The sequence below is a fragment of the Primulina tabacum genome, chromosome 5 (assembly GCF_025594145.1).
Source record: "Primulina tabacum isolate GXHZ01 chromosome 5, ASM2559414v2, whole genome shotgun sequence".
NCBI lineage: Eukaryota > Viridiplantae > Streptophyta > Magnoliopsida > Lamiales > Gesneriaceae > Primulina > Primulina tabacum.
In genome coordinates, this window is record NC_134554.1 from 15,740,343 (window position 1) to 15,751,029 (window position 10,687).

At 32.0% G+C, this 10,687-nt stretch overlaps 2 long non-coding RNA genes across 2 annotated transcripts; one reads left to right on the forward strand and one right to left on the reverse strand.

Annotated features, from left to right (window-relative positions):
- Nucleotides 1-1,595: 1,595 nt before the first annotated feature.
- Nucleotides 1,596-3,996, reverse strand: LOC142544856 (uncharacterized). Its single transcript, XR_012820121.1, has 3 exons — nt 3,740-3,996; nt 2,894-3,455; nt 1,596-2,694 (listed from the first exon to the last, which is right to left on the reverse strand). It is a non-coding gene; the product is annotated as an uncharacterized LOC142544856 (long non-coding RNA).
- Nucleotides 3,997-8,291: 4,295 nt separating this feature from the next.
- Nucleotides 8,292-10,687, forward strand: LOC142544857 (uncharacterized). The gene is made up of 2 exons (XR_012820122.1): nt 8,292-8,442; nt 10,505-10,687. It is a non-coding gene; the product is annotated as an uncharacterized LOC142544857 (long non-coding RNA).

Here is a 10,687-nt window from a genome sequence, read left to right on the forward strand (position 1 = left end):
AGTTGTAGAAATTTAACTAATTGAAAATAAAATTATTAAGAAAATCTAATCATATCATCTTAATTTTTTTAAAACTAAACAACTTGTGAAAACAAACTGGTTAGAATTTATCAAATTGCTTTCTTCAAATAACAAAGACAAGCAATTAATCGTAGCCAACCACAAACAGTAATAAATTCGGATAAACTACATTATCTATTGGTATTCACTGAGCATATCCACGATTCAAAGGATATATATAGCATTTACTGACCAAATCCGGAAACCAGCTAGATACATCAACTATTAGCTGGTTTTGAGCTAAAAGTTTTCAAGACGGTAAGATAACTTTTTTATTATCCGTTTAATGTACTTACTGATTTGGTCGGATAATGTTGATATCTAGCTCTGTTTCGATATTAGCTGCGTATTCTAACAGAAGAGAAAGCTTTGATTCCATGTTAAGTGACCTTCGTAATATGATAGCCCATACTGGGTTTGAGTAAAATCTTTTTATTAATTATTCGACTTCTTTCTGAAATAGATAGTTGTAGTAACATTGGCTGCAATCAATACAATCACAGTAAAGGTTGTTTTCTATTAGATTTGGTTTAGAAACAGTATGTGTAGATATTGAAGGAAAAATATTCAAACGTTCAAATAACTAATCGTAAAATAGAAGAAGATAGATGAGTTTATATATGTCATATGAAGTACGGTGAGTCACAGATTGTTTATGACACATATTATAATTGTTTTTGGCTACCTCTATGCAAGTATATTAAGCATTTTTAATTGTTGACAAGTATCAGGGCATAATGTACTCTTTTAAAATATAAAGCTTAGTCATCATATTATTCATTATATTCCTGCCAAGTGAAGTGTCTTAGAAAAGTTAAACATTAGTTGTTTATTTTAAATGTCAATGGAGTGAGTATTGACATAAAAAACAAGCCAGTACTAATGTATAATTAAGTTGTGATGGAATTTGTAATTAAGTTTATGGGTTAGTGGCATATGATATAAGTGGAAAAAAAATTTGAATTGCTGAAAATATTTGCCGTCTTATCTTAAGGTAGACTCAATCATGACTCAAGCCTAGTCTTTGTGTCAGTAAAACGTGGTAATGATGCTAAGTTAGTGGGATATCACGTAAATAATATCAATTTTTTTGCAATTGTTAACAAGCATCTAAATAATTATAAAGATGCAAAACAATCTGCGTTTGGAGGAGAAACAATTCTATATTTTCTTATTCCTTACAATTTTTAAGCAGTTAAAACGTTTTTTTTATTATTCTCCTGATTCTATATGTGACATACAATAATTAAAAAGAAGTGCAAAAACACTAAACTAAAATATTCTTATATATTCATATTTGCATTTGACCAAGGATAAAATGACTTAAATATTTTTTTTCAAAACAGAAGTTAACCAAACAAATAAAAAAAAATAAATCATTCAAACATTTAATATCACCATTGCATATTCAAGAAATCTAAAATGTGCCTGAAAAACCTAACTCATCATTTATATTGGTTTCAAGATCTGAACATGTAGGTTTAGTATTGCATATTCATAATTCGTAGGAAAGTTGTTTTGTTTGGCATGTATGGTCTATGAAAGTAATTGTTGACTTTTTACAATTTGTTGATTTATTGCAATGTCATCTCTTTTTTGATAATAAATGTTTTGAACAATGTGTCATATAGCTGCTATTTACTGATTAGTCTAAATGACATACGCAAAATTTGTGTTTGTTTCGAAGTCAAAAAATTTCTTAGTTGACTGACAGTACCTGTAAGAGTAGCATCGATTTGAAGGAGACTGTTTCTAAACCGATCTTTTTAGAAGCAAGTTGGCACTATCAAAGAAAAAGTTGCACTTTTTTGGTGCAAAACAAACGGTAATAAAATATTTTAAATGATTTATTTTGTCAAATAGAACAACGACGAATTTTCTAGATTAGCGGCAGTTAGCTTAAAACCCTTTCACAAGAACAACAAATATCTTAGATCCCTCATATCAAATGCAAGCTAAATCCTTTAGTTATCTGAACTCAGTATTAAGGCAGAAACCGAGAACCCAAAAAAACATACTGAAGTAGTATAGTTGTGGAAACACTAAAATAAATTTTTTATTCATCTAATTTTGCCCATTATTGCATAACCTAATCCAGCAAGGAGTAATGAGCTTTTGTGGCTTCAACCGCGTGCCTGATTTATCGCATGATATAATGAAGTGAGTTGGATCACATTATTGATTTAATAGGAAATGATTGAAGCCATTTGTTTAAACTAAACCTAAACACCTAACTCCCGAGAACAGTTGCTCGCTGCTTTTGCAAATACCTAGGTAGATCATCCTAATCTGAAGCTTGGAGATAGAAAAAAGGGTGTTTGAGCAAAAGCGGGTTTACCTAAATTTTTTCAGATGCCTGATTGGAAAATTTATCTGGTGTCTAACTTCAAGGTTTTCCCTCTCCGTGGTCTTCTGTCCTAAATATGGTTTATTTATATTAGTTTTCAGTTGATTCTCATTTTATATTCTTTAATCGCTGGCTATCTACGTTGTTAATGGTAGCACCACAAATAAAACACAGGACACCGGTAACAAACTGAAACAAAACCGAGGAAAAAAACAAATGCGAACTAACCTAGGAAAATCTGCCGGAGCCCAAAAAGAGAAAACACCGTGAGGTCAAAAGCGAAGGACCTACAAGGTCACCGAAATCAATATGGTCATCCACATCCTTAGAACACGGGCAAACAAGCGTTAAAACCAGGTGTCCTATGGTTAATCGGGAACAACAAACGAGCCATTCCAAAAAAAAATTCAAACAGAAAGTTTAATTGCACAGACGGGGTGTGCTAGCAGAACATCAGAGTCGAACAAATCCAAGGGAAACACGCACCTGGTTGATACTTTCTGAAGATCGATCGACGCATGGAACGGTGGAGAGAAAATGATGGCAGCAAGATGAAACCTCGAATGAGACCGAACAACGTACGAAACGATTGAGAAAGAACGAATGGGAGAAAAGGAAAGCAAGCAGCTGGAATTGAAAGAGAATGAAGAGAAAGAGAGAACCGAATGCTATAACCCCTGCACAAGCCTCCTTCTCTTGACAGCACAAACCCTTGCTCTGTTGGAGAAAAGAAGGCAGAACACGTGTATTTTGGATGACCGACAACCATACCAAAAAACTAGCCCATCCCAATTTATTGATGCTTTCATATATGTAGATACAAAAAAATAATACTGGTTCCGAGTTGTTAGTCGGTGCTAGATTTGTTATAACGACGAGCCTCCCACGTAACTATTTAAGTCCTCTTCACAAGCTTGGGGCGGCAACAATTGCTCGTCGACTTGCAAAGGGAAAATTGAGCTTCTTTCTAGGGCCACAAAACTCGACAGGCTACGGCCATCCACAGTGTCAAATGTCCCAAGCCAGACACACCGCCTTAATGGGGTCTCTTTGTAAGAAAAAGTGGCACATATCAATTAATATCAGGAAAAAATTAAACGTGTAGGAAATGACGATGATCATATTCTATAATTTTGATAAACGGTACATACACTGCATCAACTTTAGGAAATTAAAGAAGGCTCCCGCAATCACTCATTGATGGTATGAGATGCCTATAAATAACATTGATTGAGGTCCCTAAGCACACACATCATAAGAAAAACATACACCATCTAAGGAGAGAGTTGGAATGTTTAGAAGGTTTCAATCGGGGAAAAACAGAAAACTTACAGATTATTCGATGGTCGGAAGTAAGACTCGATCAGATTCTGCATATTGTTTATGGTTGTATAGACCATGACTTTTGAGAAAAATTCTGATATTTGATATCAGAGCCGTAATACCTCTGTCTTGAATATTTTTTGTTTTTCTAAGAATATATTGGTTGAAATCTTGAAGCGTGAATTGAGGGTTGTATGTGGAGAGAATTCTGCTAAAATGGAGAAATTGATTTTCGAAAGTTTTGAGAAAAAAGCTTGAATTTTTTTATTAAAAAACAACTATCGGCTGAAGGAAGAAGACGATGCTATAATTTTTTTAATATAATGAAATGGTCTTCATAACTGAAGCTTTTACTGTGAATTTAACATTTCACGTGAACGTGAATTAAATGATCAATATAGTTCACGTGAATTAAATGGTACTATGCAAACTTTATATTACTATAATAATATAAAATATTATAATATATATATATATATATATATAAATAATATATATATATATATATATAATTTTCAAATTAATAAATTTTGACTTGGAATTAAATTTTAAAATTTTCTACAATTTCTGATACATGTTTGTAAATTGTTTTTGCATGTTGATATTATGTCAAATATTATGGGTATTTATTTGATATGAACCAGAAAATTTAATATTATGTTTGTATATATTCTTGAAATTTTAAATGCAAATTATATTGAAAAATATTTGTGTACCTTAAGATTCACAACGAAAAGTTTTGGCTTATAAATATTCACATAAATGTGGATGATTAAGTTGAATAATAATTATAAGATAACATGAGAAAACATAATATGATAGAGTTCTTCATAGATCGATTTAAACTGCCTTGACTCGTCATTGATCTCCCTGAGGAACGTTGCTCTGTCTAGGCGTTAGGTATTTCAAGGGCATTAGCCCTACCTATATTTCATGGGAGCACTCTTGGAAAGTGTTGATTGCATTACTAAATAATTATTATATAAAGCATTAGGTAAAGCCAAAATTTTGTACAGTGAATCGTATAATTTTGAATAATTGAGAAATAATCACATCATCTTAATTATGAAAAATTATGCATTAAGTAGATTTGGATCACATAATGGATATCAATTGTAATTGATTATATATACATAATAAATTTTATCTCACATGGATTTTTGTTATATTTATATAACTAATTAGGTTAAAATATCAAAATTATATTATTCTTAATTTACCCATAGGAGTTAAGAAAAAATATATTTTGATAGTTTTATCATAAAGTTCAAGAAAAATCTTATTGAATTAAAATTTTAGCTCACATGCAAATTTTATGTCACTAGATTTTTAAAACATTATTTACATTGATAAAACATGATATTACCTCAAAATTTGAAAAATAATAAGGATATTATATTTTTATGCAGTTATGCAATATGCGAGTTTTTCTGATATGAAATGTGACATTCACGAACTGAAGGGCGATAACTATAAAATATGGAAATGAAGAATTCTTTCTTCAATTGATGTGGATGTATATTGATTATGCTATACGGAAAGATGAACCATCTGCTATTACTGAAAACAATATTCCAGATGATGTCGATCTTTATGAAAAATGGGAGCGAACTAATAGACTCTGCATCATGTTCATAAAGACCAAAATCTCTGCTGGAATGCGTGGTTCTGTCGATCAGCATAATAATGTCAACGAATTACTAAAGGCTATTGATAAACAGTTTCAGTCTTTAGATAAGGCACTTGTCAGCACCCTAATTATAAAATTCTCTTCATTAAGGATCACCAGTGTGAGAGGTGTGCGAGAGCATATCATGAAAATGCGGGAGATATCGGCTCGACTCATGACACTTGAAGTGGAAATGTCTGAAACTTTTCTTATGCACTTTATTTTATGCACTTCTTCCACAACAATATGTACTCTTCAAAATTTCTTACAGCACACATAAAGATAAGTGGTCAATAAATGAATTAATGACCATGTGTGTTCAAGAAGAAGGAAAGTTGTTAATGGAAACGGGTGATAATATTTTTATGACTGCACAAAGAATGTATAAGAAGCAAGTCAAACCTCTATATTGTGGCACATGAAGATTGGGACACATCTCCATAGAGATGATTAAAAGATTAGTGAATGATGAATAATTAGTAATTTAGATTTTGCTGATTTTGAGACTTGTGTGACTGCATAAAGGGAAAACATACCAATATGTCTAAAACAATTGTCAAGAAGAGTACGAAAATATTAGAAATCATACATTCAGATATATATAACAGAAATACAATGAACGCAAGAACACCGATTTATTTGGTTCGGAATTAGAACAATCCTAAATCCAAAGTTATGATAAAAACACCCAATTGAATCCACTATTGGAGAATGTATTACAACAAGTTCAGACTTTCACATAGCCATTACAAGTGCAAAGTGGATTAAAAAAATAAAAATAAAAAAAAACAAAAGTAGGAACTGAACCTAAAACTTGATGCTGAAGAAACAAAGACTATGTTCGTTAAGCTACATATAACTTATATTAACGTTTTAATGTTTTATTAATATATCTAATTATTAAAACGGATAATGACACCAAAAATTAGTTATTGTAAATATCTCGAACTTAATAATATAGTATATATATTTAATTCGATTCTTCAGAAAATTGGAAAAAATATATTACCATCACATTATATTTTAATCAAATAGACTATGTTTTAAACTTTATAGAACTTCACTCTAATTATTTTTCATACGAAGACCAATTCACACATTTTTCTGAAATATATTTAAGCAAATATATCAGAATGTCAAATATAATTTGTGTGATAAATCTCAAATTGAAAATGTTAGATATAATGTGAACAGTGGCAAGACATATTGTATAGGCCATCTTTAAAGCATACGGGCTTCAATTATGATCCCAAATTGCTTAATCTTTTTCACTATTTTTTTTAGGAATAATTAATCTTTCACTAAATTTATGGTGTGGATTTTGTAATTTGATTATTTATTTATTTATTTATGAAGCGGTATCAATTCGAATTATACCAGGAAGTGTTTGCGACCGTTAAAAAACGGTGTGAAAACACTTTATTTTTGGTATTTTATTAAAAATTTAATATTAGAAACATTTATTTATCAAACACTCTACGTAAAATAAATTCATATTTTTACATTTATTTTCAAACACTACTGATCACTTCTGATTTTACTCCTTTCTTCCTAATTTATAATTAATCATAATCTTTTATTGATTGATGTTTAAGGAATGGGGTACAATTTGTATTTGTTTATCGATATTTTTTTCGTTTTTAATTCAACATATATTTTTTTCACCATAAATCATAAATATCATAGAAACTATTTGATTTTATTTACAATATATCGTATTTTTTTCATGACGATAGAACTCAAGGTCGCAATTTTTGGGTATGATTTGGATATACCTCGTAACAAATATAATATATTGTAAATCATGTTAATCAGATAAATTACATTAAATAATATTCTTATTAGCCCGATAAAATATTGGGCAGCCAGATAAAATATTGGGCGAAAGATGAAATTTGAGTGGACAGCCACGTGGGTGGAGTTAGTGAGATATCTTAAAAAGGATTCCCCACTTTCACGTTCACTGCGAGGAGTCCATGATATAGTTAGTTAATTAGATTATGTTTAGATTGTTCTCTCGCTATCTAACACATTCAAATTACTAGTTATTATGCATGCATGTGTGGATAATTTTTTTTATCATTATCGATGGACTAAAGTGTAATTTGACAATCTATGAAGTGACTAAATTGATATTTGAATTGTTGAAATAAAAAAATAAAAATAAAAGTGTGTATTGAAATTTTAAAAAATAAAACAAAAAACAAAAAACAAAAAACAAAAGTGTAATATTAGTATCATATAAAGGTAAAATTGGAAGAAAAAATTGGTGTCCTCCTAGGTAGTTATTGTAACGTCCCGAGAATTTGAAGGGTCATGTAAACCACATGCATGTGAGTTATTAAATTCTTTGATATTTTATTAAATTATTTTAAAGTTTTAAATGCATTTTTATTTCGTTAATTTGTGTTTATATATTTTTATGCATTTTATGCATAATTAATGCATGATAGAATTTAATTCATGAAATTTTAAAGGTTCATTCATTAAAGATTTTTAAGTTTCATTTCGTGCTCGAACGAGGAACGGAGACCGGAAAATTTTCAGGAAAAATTATTTTATTACATGATTAATTTTTATTAATTAATATAAGGTATTTTTCAAGAAATGGGATTTTATTGGGTATTTTGACCCGCATGATTTTATTTTAACCGGTACGTAAATTTTATCAAATCGAGAGACTTTTTTTGAGGGTTCAGCTAATATTTTCAAAATCTTTCAACACGAAATATTTTTCGGAAGTATATTTGGATTCAATGTGCCTACTTATAAGCTTATTGAAGTTAAAATTCTTTTTAAACTCTTGATTAGCAATTTAGGCTCCATTATGTATTAATTAAATAGTTAATTAATACATAAGGACCCATTATACCTGCCATCATTACTCCCACAAGCGACACTCACCCCTCCCATTCAGAATTCTCTCGGTCTTCCAGCAGAAAACTCCATGGAAGCTTCGGCCAAGCTTGATCTTTCAAAGAAAATTCCTCCTGTGCCTTCCCTTCACGCGGTTCTTTTAGTTTTCGAGTATATTATCATCAAGGCACGTCTCGTACTATTATTTCTGCATCTTACACGTTATATTTATGATGTTATGTGTGCATTTGTCTAAGGATTTCTCGATCCAAAGCATAGCTTGAAGCTTTTTCGGTTTTGGAGTACAACATGCATCCTTTTTATTTCAACTCTCACGCTTTTGGTGATTTGTGTAAGGGGCCTGCTATTTTGGTTGATGAGGGTCTGTATGTGTCGAGTGGTATGAGGTAAGGAGGCTGAAGGTTGCATCGAGGCTTGGTTAGGCAGAGGGACCGTTGGTTTGGCATTTGCGTGTATATGTCGAATGGATCGAGAGATTTGTAGCGCAGCTATGCATGGTTCGATCCTGGATAAGAAACTGAACCACTTGGGTCCGTGACAGGTCTAGGAGGGAGCCATGAGCTGCTGTCCTTGGTTCAGTAGTCGATCGGAGGGATAGGTTGGGGGTGGATCGGTTGGTTTGTTGAGGGGTTTCGGGTGTAATGGTGTGGTTAGTTGCTTGGGGGCAGTAGGGTCTTCTAAGATGGTTCAAGTGGTGCCTCTTGAGTTCGGTCTTTGTTCCAAAATAGCTGGTTAGGTGCTGGACATGTCCGCTTTTGGCTAGAATCGGTATAAACATTGCTTGGTGTCATTTTGGATTTGGGGTAGGGAAGTTGCAATTTTCCGGCAACTTTCCAGCAGCTGTAAGAGGTTGGTCTTGTGAGTTTAGGGGCTGGAATTGTTGGGTTTTAGGACTTTTAAGTGTTTGTAAGATATGGTAAAAAGTTGGGAAAGTTTTAGTTAAGTTTCGATTCGATTCGGGTTAAAACCGGAACCCGATCTAAGTTTTAAAACAATTCGGTTAAGTTATAAATAAACTCGATTTTATGTGTAGGGATGCTTTTAAATATGTTTTGGGACATTTTTAGGAGTTTGGTAAGTTTCGGATCAAAATGATGAGTTTTGGATTAATCCGGGATTTAATCGCCATACGAAGCATTAATTAAAGAATTAATTGAAACGCCTAGATTTAAGCTTAATAAAATTATGGAGAATTATATTTAAGCTCAAATAATTATTGGAAGTCTAAGTTTTTAATTTGGGAATTTTATGCTAAGGTTTGGTTTAATTCGAGATTAAAACGCAGTAATATGTTATAGTTAAAGATTAATTTAAAAGTCATCGATTTAAGCCAAATAAAAATATGAAAAAATTTATGTAGGCTTAAATAATTATTTGGGACATGTTAGAGTCAATGGAATTAAGAAAATGTCAAAAACGTGAAATTAGAGGTCCAGGGGTTAAACGATAATTTTTGGATTCGAGGGGCAAAATGGTCATTTTGCACCCGGGGTGAGATTTTGGTCAAGGCAGCGCCCTGAGCACAAATTCATGATAATTTAAATGTTCACGCATCATGATTCACAATTTTTAAGATTTTATGAAAATATACGTTGCATGTTTGGTTTAAAGGAAAAATTACGTATATGCATATTTTTATTAAGTGGTGAATATGATGATGTTTTTGAAGGATGGGAGTTGGTTGTGACTGACGATGTATATGTATACGATGATATGATTGGAGATATCGTGAGGGAAAAGGCCCCAGAGGGAGCCCGTTTACGAGAGAAGGCCTCAGAGGGAGCCCGACGATCGTATTTTCATTGACATGATATGATGTTATGATAGGCCAAGGCTCAGTTGACGGGTGAGAGTGTCGCTGATGTCCCCGCCGCCCGGTACCGTGGTTATACGTAGATAGATCCATCGATAGAGCTGATACGATAAAGCTGATACGAAAGTCACAACTAATGAACTGAATTCAATTAAAAGAAAATGTTTACGTATATGATGACATGACATGTTTTAATACGATATGATTTTACATGACATGTTTACGTATATGATGACATGAGATGACATGCTTTGACACGATATGATTTTACACAACACGTTTATGTTATGCATTTAAGTTCATGAAAGATATGTTGAGTATGATATTTTTCACTGCTGTGTGCTATATATATGTACTTGTTATTCATGGTACAGGCGTGTTGAGTCTTTAGACTCACTAGGCGTGTGTGATGCAGGTGAGCTAAATGCTGAGGAGACTGGAGGTGCCGAACTCTGAGTATTCAGACTTGGTGGGGTGACATGACCCGAGGATCACATGTTTTCCGCATTACGATTTATGAGATTGAGAGGAGATGAATATTTTCATACGTTGATGAATTTAAGATTTTTACTCGTTTATGTTTACGTATGATTTTGGA